We start from the raw sequence: 9,463 nt of genomic DNA, 5'->3' as shown, positions 1-9,463 counted from the left end.
TATTATTATTGCAGGGTTTTAATATCAGAAAGGTACTATCTAAAGTTCTGTACAATACTGCTTACCTATACCTACCTACTGTATCTTCCTAACTACTTTTACCCTATGCTTGAAACTCCTGCTAAGTTTACCTGATTTACATAATATATCCAGGTATTACTGATTTAAGTACATACTTTCTTCTTTGGTCTTAAAAATTAAAGTGAGAAAGTGAGAGAAGAACAAAAGAAGAAGAAGAAGAAGGAGAAGGAGAGAAAAAGACACGTGGACAGAAAGAGACGTAATGGGAGAGAGGTAGAGAGAGAACAACATAAAGAATGAAAGACAGAGAGAACGAGAAAGAAAGAGAAAGCGAGAGAGAGGTCAAAAAAGAGGGAAAGAGAGAGGGAGAGAGAGGGAAAGAGAGAGAGAGGAGAGACATAGAAAGATAGAAAGAGAGAGAGAGAGAGAAGGATTGGAATGTTTTCCAATTTTCAGAGCTCTCATAAATTTCAAAGAATTTTCATTAACCTCTTCGGTCCTTGTCTGTTATTTTGTAGGCCGCAGGTTCGATTTCCCTCCGGGAGAACTTTATCCCAGTTTCATTTATGATAAGGTTCGTTCTCGGAACAGCTGGCTTTCTCCTATAGGCATCAAGTTCTCCTTTCTCTCTTCGATTTCGGGACGATAAGACCTTAGTTAGTTACAGTTCCCTCTGTCAAACTTTTTCAAGAAAGCGAGAAAAAAAAAAGAAAGAAAAGGTGTATCTTCCTTTAAGAATTTCCCTTCATTTGAAGCTGGTTTCTTCTCTTTTTCCTCTGGTTTAGTACAGACCCTATCACGCCAAAAGAGGGTGAATTGAGCTTCAGAAAGGGGGAAATTGGGAGGAAAATAAGGCCAAAAGAAGATGAAAAAAAAAAAAAAAAATGGTGTGGGATCGAACCATCACGTTCTAGCTCCCTGTATCTCGCCTCACCCATTGTAAGTAAATCCGCGCCATTTTAGCTGTTCATCTTTTCAGCTTTGGGGGAACTTTTCATTATTATATAAAAAAAAATTATTTATCGCTCGAAATCCTACCTAGTGGGAGAGAGAGAGAGAGAGAGGGGAGGTGATTTATAAGGAGGGGGAAAGTTATAATTTGAGGGGAAGTGGAGTTAAGAGCTGTGTTGTGGGTCATAATCATAACTTTCCAAATGAGGTTCTAGGTTAGGAGGTGTTTGGTGTTTTTCAAGGTTTATTTAGAATTAAGAAATTAGGTATGTAATTGGGAGTCACAATATTTGGAGTTGTGCTGAAAGAATCTCCAGTTCGATCCCTGCCCGTGACAATAAATTTATAAAATAATAAAATAAAAACAAGAAAAATACTTCTAACATACCTATACCTATTTAAAAAATAATAATTAATAAACTAACAAATAGGTAAATATGTAAGTAGGTGCCTCATTGTAAAACCCTTTACCAGTTCTGTACAAAGTACAAGTGAAGGTAAAAAATAAACAAATTGGTGTGTACTGAAATAAAATACCTAGGTAAGTATATAAAAAAGGCAGAACTAAAGAAAATAAGGAAAACTAAGAGAGAGAAAAAAAAATCAATCAGCAAAAACTGTGCCCTCTCTTCTCTTCCTCTCTCTCTCTCACTCTTCTGGACGTTAGCAATTTGTTCAATTATGGGAAACAAAAGTCAAGAGGAAGAGAGAGAGGGAAAAGTTGAAGAAGTGAAAAAGAAAATTAAGGGGAAAAAAGTAAAACGTAGGTACATAGGGAAAAAAGTTAAAAGGAAGGTAGGTTAGGGGGGGGGGGATAGGTAGGTACCGCTCTTCCGATCTGGGAAGAAGTAGGTAGGTTAGGGGGGGGGGAATAGGTAGGTAGGTAGGTAGGTAGAAAGGTACTTAGAAAAAAAAGCAAGGTAGGTAAAAATAAAAGAAACAAAAGGAGAGAAGGAGAAGGAGGGGCTAATAATAACATTAGAAAATTCCCAGAGAGAGATAGATGGTGGGAAATGGGGAAAAAAGAGAGAGGGAGTAAGGGAGAGAGAGAGAGAGAAAGGGAGGGAGAGAGGGAAAAGATAAAGGGAGATAACTTGAAATCACGTGATGAAAAGTCGAGGCTTGGAAGTTTTGTAATCCAGAAGACGAGGGTTTAAGGAATTAGAAGAAAGAAAGAAAAGAAGAAAGATAGAAGGGCAGAAAATAATGGCGTGAAAGACCTCTACGTACCTACAATAAAGACCTAAAAATTATAAAAAATTTCCTACATAGATTTGGATCCAGAAATAATGGACAAAAAAAAATTCTCTTAGGTACCTGAATCAATATTTTATCTTGCGTAGGTAGGTACTCTACGATAAATTTTACCATGTCTTTTAGTCGTTCCAAGCCTCGACCTTAAGATCCAAAGTCCTCCGCGCTAACCATTAAGTAGATACAGTGCTGAGGTTGGTAACAATGGCTCCCTTACTCCCATATAGCGCCAACCCTGAAATAATCTTAGCCTATTTTTGTCGTAATAGCCACCAGACATGCTACCCACTATCCTCTTTACCCCACCTTACCCTATTTTCCGCACCACCTTCTTACCCTATAGAATTCCCCTATCCTCACCTGATCCTATAGAAATTTCTATATCCCCTTACCACCTTACCCTATCATGCTTTTTACCCCCATCTTACCCTATAGAATTTCCTATATCGGCTTAGCCCATCATTCTCTTTACCCCCACCTTACCCTATAGAATTTCCTATATCCCCTTACCCTATCATCTTCCTTCCCCCACCCTACCCCATAGAATTTTCTATATCAGCTTACCCCATCATGCTTTTTACCCCACCTGATCCTATAGAATTTCCTATATTGGCTTACACCATCATGCTCCTTACCCCACCTTACCCTATAGAATTTCCTATATTGGCTTACCCCATCATGCTCTTTACCCCACCTACCCCTATTTTCTGTACCACCTCCTTACCCTAAAGAATAATTCCCTTTCACCCACCTGAACCTATAGCATTTTTTTATATCGGCTTACCCCATCATTTTCCTTACCCCACCTTTCCCTACAGAATTCCCCTATCCCCACTTTACCCTATAGAATTTTATATCGGCTTACCCCATCATGCTTTTTACCCCACCTACCCCTACATATTCCGTAGCATGCTATGGAAACCCTTACCTACTTTTGTGATCTTTAACCTTACAAACCTAGGGAAATAATAGAAAATAAAAATACCATGATAGCTGGTACCTACAGGGTTATACATTAAACAGGTTTTTGTACCGTGAAGCCTTCATCGGAGAGACAATTATATGCCTTCCAGCAATCGGAGATGATGGTGGTTTCAGGGTAATTTGCACGAATTCTTCAGAAAGGCCGTCGAAGGCCTTCCAGCAGTCTGAGATGATGATGATGATTCCAGGCTTTATTACTTTCTCTTTACTTTCCTTATCTTGTTTCTTGGATAAGATAACCTGCAACAGAATGGAGGAGTCCCGCTTTTCCACAGACACCAAGAATATTTTCTCTATCCCCGGTCCTCTTGATTTCTTCAAACAACCACTTTCCATCGATGACTCTTCCACGATTGTATTTTCTCCTTCCGAATTTCGCCTCGTCAATTTCCACCACTTTGCCAAACGGGAGTCTGGCGTTCAGTTTTGTCCCCATTGATAGTTTGCCATTTCAACAGAAAGTTCCCGGCAATAGCTTACCCAGAAAACGTGTCGCAGATCTTAGGCCGCTTAGGCGACCTAGGCCTATTTCATTAGTCAAGTAGCTATAGCTATTTCTAGGAATCTAGGGGAATAGCCAGTGAGCAAGAATTATTATTATTTTTTTTTCTCGATTAGGCGCTTTAACTCTTTTTATGGTAAGGTCGTTCACACCGAATTAGTTTTTACTTTGTTGTTCTAAGTTTCCTACGTCTTGCGTTCATTTCATTTCAAATTCACGATACAAAGTGAATATTGCGGAAATGAAATAGTACCTATTGTCCTTATAGTACTAATTAGTGTTGTACGAACACTAATGTTGTACCAACACTAATTAATTCTCTGTGTTTCTAATTAAATCACTGAAATTGCCTCGACTCAAGCAAATCAAATCGGTGGCATGCATGTCACAATCAGTAGATCAGTACCTACACTCATCAAAAACGGACATTTTGAAATGGAAACCAATATGTACCTAATGGAGAAAAGAAAAATTTTCATTGTTGTCCTTCTTAAGACCTAATTACCTCCACACCCTGTATATTGAGGGTTATGAATTCCCATTTATAATAAGAACTGAAGAGATATACAAGGTAACTCTCACAACCCTGTATACCACAAGTAGATATAGTAACCCTGTATAACAAAAGTAGGACTGGGGGTGTAGGGAGTAGGGTCCTATATTTAATGTTCCTACCCTAACTCGGCATAACGTATACCTAGAACGCAAGTACAACTGTGGGTATATTTAAACAAATGACTCCCCTATGAGTCATTTTGGTTAACTACCCTATCTAGTAACTTAGGCAGTGGCGGCTCCTGCTTCTCAGAGTAGGGGATGATACAACGTGCAACACTTCTGTACATTTTCAGATTTCGCAAAAGTACCTACTTTTTTGATCTAGCTATAAAGATCTTTTTATTCAGATTGATTTGGAATTTTTAGAGGAATAAGTCCTTCCACACAATCCTCCCAGAATTTATGAAAATTTTTAAAACAAAAAACACACATTTATTTGATGTTGGATGCTCACATTTTGGCAATAAATAGGTTTTGTGCGAATTTGTGGTCAATTTCTCGAAGATTGGAGACCTGAGAAGGGCTCCGCGGTGGCGACAATTTTGAGAAGCACTGATCTAACCATTTGTATGAGCGCCGTGTTGTTCTAATTACGTATGCAACGTGCCGCACACAAAACTTCATTTTACTATCTCAATTTCTCTGAAAGCTATATGAAAATAGATTAGCATAACCATAGCACTTTTTGTTCTGTGAATTGTAAACCATTCGACTTAAAAATGGTCAAAATCAAAACAAAATGATCCTCATAATTTTTGAGCACCCTGTAACCCTAGTCTAGTAATATTTTGTGGTCACCCTGTAATCCTTGCCTAACAATAGGACATAGAGGCAAGGGAAATTACAATAAAATTACGCGGTTGTAGTTTTTTCTTTCTTTTTGTAGCTTACCTAACCCTCCCCTCTCTCTCTCCTTTCCACCTCTATCTATCTCCTTCCTATCTTATCTACTTATCTCCATTTCTCTCTCTCTCTCCCTTCCTTTCCTTGCCTTTATTATTATGTTTCCCTCCCTTTCTATCTCTCTCTCTCTCCCTCCCTCTCTCTCCTCTCTCTCTCCATTGTACTATTCTGACAATAGAAGATGTTACGTATATTTCCACCTGTTTATCCTTTATACCCGGTGTTTATCCTTATTTATTGATACCTAAGTATTGTGTTACCATCGTATTTATACTTATTTATACTTATCTTTACTTACCTACATAGGTATCTACTACCTATTATTAGGTACCTATGTTAACTATCTATAGTTACTTTCTAATTTTCCACACATGGCCTTGCTGCTTAGCGTGTAAATAAAATAAATAAAACTTTCTATTTTTCTTACTTATGTATAGGGGTGAGGGGGCCCGGGGGCCCTCGATCTTCATTGTTCTCCTTAACCATAGCCCAGACCTTGCAAATTTGGAGTATCCCTCGACAAAATCCTGGATATGGCCCTGCCAGTAAATACCTAACAATAACCTATTCATAGCTATGTATATATTATGTATTTATGTATGTAGGTACATAGATATGTATGTACATATGTATAGGAGCTTTTATTCCAGTACATTGAGTTACTATAATAGGCGAGAGGATTGCAAAGTCTGTGGTGTGTTTAAGAGATAAAGCCCTTTTTGTTATTGTTTATAATGTGCTATTTAATGTGCTCAATATGTTGTAGGTATATTTTAGCTATGAGATATTGCGGTTTAATAGTGTGTCCAGATCAATGTGACAGCAAAAAAATAGGCATTGTTGCCAAACATGTCACATGTGCAATAGTACAGAATCTCTAAAAGGGGAAGCTATATTGCACAGTGCTTCCTCCGACAGTGAAACAAAGTCAGGTAAGGCGATATCCACCTTACCTGTTCTGAAATCCAACCTCTGAACTTAGAGCTACCTCTCTGTAGAGTTTATCAAAAATAGACCTTTACCTGAATTGCAACAATGTAAGGATTTCCTGCAATCTGATTGGTTCCTTCATTTGGGTTGATGACTCATTGCTGTCACATTGATCTGGACGAACTATAGGTACGTAAATATTGTCTATCTACTTATTGTAAATCCTGAGGACTGGCGATGTTTTTTCGGCTCTGTGCTTGGAGTTCAGGGTGCACTCAGCTTCGGCAGGACTATCGAGTATATTGGCGATATTGGGGTCGCTTCCCACATGTTCTTCCATTCACACTGTTTTACTGAACGAAAGAAGAGAATTTTAACTTTACGATTTGTCTTGCTGGATAAGTGCATCGGTATACATACTAGGTATAGGTACTACAGGATTACGTACATAATTACGTATATATCTACCTAACAGTCAAACCTGTCTAATTGGGAGTTCAAGAAACCGGCATTTTTTCCCCAGGTTTCTCTGTTCGGTATTGTGGTATATTTTGATAGCTACACACAGTATTGAAAACAACAACCACCCAGTAACAATGTTACCTAGCAACCAAATCATCAACTGAAAAACTATTCCCGTTCTGAGACATCTTTTTTTATTATTATTTTTTTTTTTAAAAAAAAGAGGTTTGTCAGAGGGAACTGTAACAGCTATGGTCTAATCGTGCCGAAATCGGAGAGGAGAAGACGGAAGAGGAGGAGAAGGAGGAGGAAAACAGGAGCAAGAAAACTGAGTGAGGAGAAATTATAGAAAAGAAGAAGAAGAAGAATAAAAAGAAAAAAAAACAAGAAGGTGAAGAAAAAGAGTCAGAGAAAAAATAGATAAAAGAGATGGATAACAGTAAAAGGTGGAGGTTAGAGGTAGTTATCTACCTACCTTATCAACCTAGGTACCTAATAATTAACCATAGGTAATAGTAGGTAGATCTCTTTCCAAAAAGGCAAACTTTCTAAAAAAAAAGAAGACTTTTGGGAAAAGTAGAATTTTTACTTTTTTTATTGTCTTCAACTTTTACTTGCTTTTTTCCTCCAAAATGCACGAAAGTACAAAACTTTAAACTTTCTCTTATTGTTCATTCAAAGTAAGTTGAGGACTTTATTGTTTATTCAAATGAAGTTGATGACTTTGGCGAAAACTTTGAACTTTTTTTGCTTCAACTTTTACTTGCTTTTTTCCTCCAAAATGCACGAAAGTACAAAACTTTAAACTTTCTCTTATTGTTCATTCAAAGTAAGTTGATGACTTTATTGTTTATTCAAATGAAGTTGATGACTTTGGCGAAAACTTTGAACTTTTTTTGTTTTGTTTACTGCATCAGCTTTATGCTTGAATTTATGCTTCATGCTTGAATTGCCATTGTGCGCTGAACGCCAAGTCCTGTAGACCACCTCTGTGACCCAGTGGTTAACTCTGACTTTCAACCCGGAGGTGCTGGGTTCGAAGAGAAAAATCAGGATTGGAAAATAAGGATATGATTAAGAGGAGTATAAGGAAGAAGGGGGGAATTCGAAAGATAAATATTGTAAAAGAAAATCAAGGAAGAAGAAGATTAAGAAAGAATGGAAGGAAGAGGACGAGGAAGAAGAAAAAGAAGAAGAAGATTAAGAAAGAATGGAAGAAGAAGAAGAAGAAGAAGAAGAAGAAGAAGAAGAAGAAGAAGAAGAAGAAGATTAAGAAAGAATGGAAGGAAGAGGACAAGGAAGAAGAAAGAAGAAGAAGATTAAGAAGAAGGAGAAGAAGAAGAAGAAGAAGAAAGAAGGGAAGTAGGTTAAAGAAACAAATTCGGATAATACGTTCAAAGGTGGTATCACAAATTGAATAGTTTATCCGTAAGTACCTACCTAATACCTACTCGTACACAAAATTTAATACTTTATCCTCTCCCAGATGTTACAGCCGTTCCGAGAAGGAACATTATCCCATCAGGATAAAATCCGCCCCGGGCGGGAATCGGACCCGCGGCCTAGCGCTTACAAGGCAGACGCATTACCAACTAAGCTAACTAGGCTGGCCGAGACATCTGTACATAATTCTCTGCTTTTCAATAAACCTTCTTCTTATCATACAAATCCTACCCTTGTCCTTTATTCTATCCTGTCAGCAATTAAAAGATACAATAGGTATGTATGTACTAGGTACATTGTACCTTTACTTAGAAATTACAAATTCCAATTTAGACGGGTCCTCATTTAGACAGGTTCGATTGCATTATTTTTGTTTGTTATTGTCGCAATGAATTATTTGTGCATGCTCATGACATGATGGCATTTCCAATTTGTCAGATAAATGAAGGCGCATTTTGTAGATAATGAAGGGGCATGTTGTAGATGGTGAAGGGATTTTTGTGGATAATGTAGGGGGATTTTGTGGATAATGAAGGGGCATTTTGTAGATAGTGAAGGGATTTTCGTGGATAATGGAGGGGGATTTTGTGGATAACGAAGGGATTTTTTGTAGACACTGAAGGGACTTTTGTAGATGAAGGGCATGGAAGGGTTTTTTTTTTAGCTTCGCTAATTATGTCATGGGAGGGTAGTTTTCGATTTTTTGTCCTTCTGTTTGTCTGAATTTAAGCACGTGCATGTTATTATGTGATGTACTAACTATAATTTGATTTTTATTGTTTTTATTCCTACCTACATGGCAGCCTAGTTAGCGTGGAGGTTAGCGCGGCTGCCATGTAAGCGCTAGGTCACGGGATCGATTCCCGCCTGGGCTGAATTTTATCCTCAACAGATAAGGTTCGCTCTTGGAGCGGCTGGCTTTCTCCTATCCTGTCTTCCTTCTCCACGGAACGATAATACCTTAGCAGTTAATACAGTCCCTCTATCAAATTTATCAAACTTCTTAGAAAAAAATACCTAGGTACCTATTATATTTATTACTTTCTTCATTTTTATTTTATTCTTATATTTCTTTATGTATTTTCTTCTGTGTTCCAGGTAAGTTCTACTCTCCCTTCCTGTTCTCCAGATGATCCAGATTTGCGGCTGATGAGTCATTTCATAATAATTCAGGTTTACACTGGTAATGCCGCTACTGGTCCCTACTTATTTATTTTCTTATCAATTTTATATCAACTGGTGTTGTTTGAACGCTAATGCCTTGGACACGTGTAAAGTGTCCATAGGTGCTACACTGACCATAGGTGCTACACTCACCCTATATCAACTCATTTTATTATGAAAAATAAGCATACATGAGTTACACTGGTCGGTACTCATTTATTTTATTTTCTTATTTATTTTATATATCAACTCATTTTATTATGAAAAATAAGCATACATGAGAAGATTGAG

The sequence above is a fragment of the Diaphorina citri genome, unplaced genomic scaffold (assembly GCF_000475195.1).
Source record: "Diaphorina citri unplaced genomic scaffold, Diaci psyllid genome assembly version 1.1 scaffold3092, whole genome shotgun sequence".
NCBI lineage: Eukaryota > Metazoa > Arthropoda > Insecta > Hemiptera > Psyllidae > Diaphorina > Diaphorina citri.
This window is presented reverse-complemented; position numbering follows the sequence as displayed.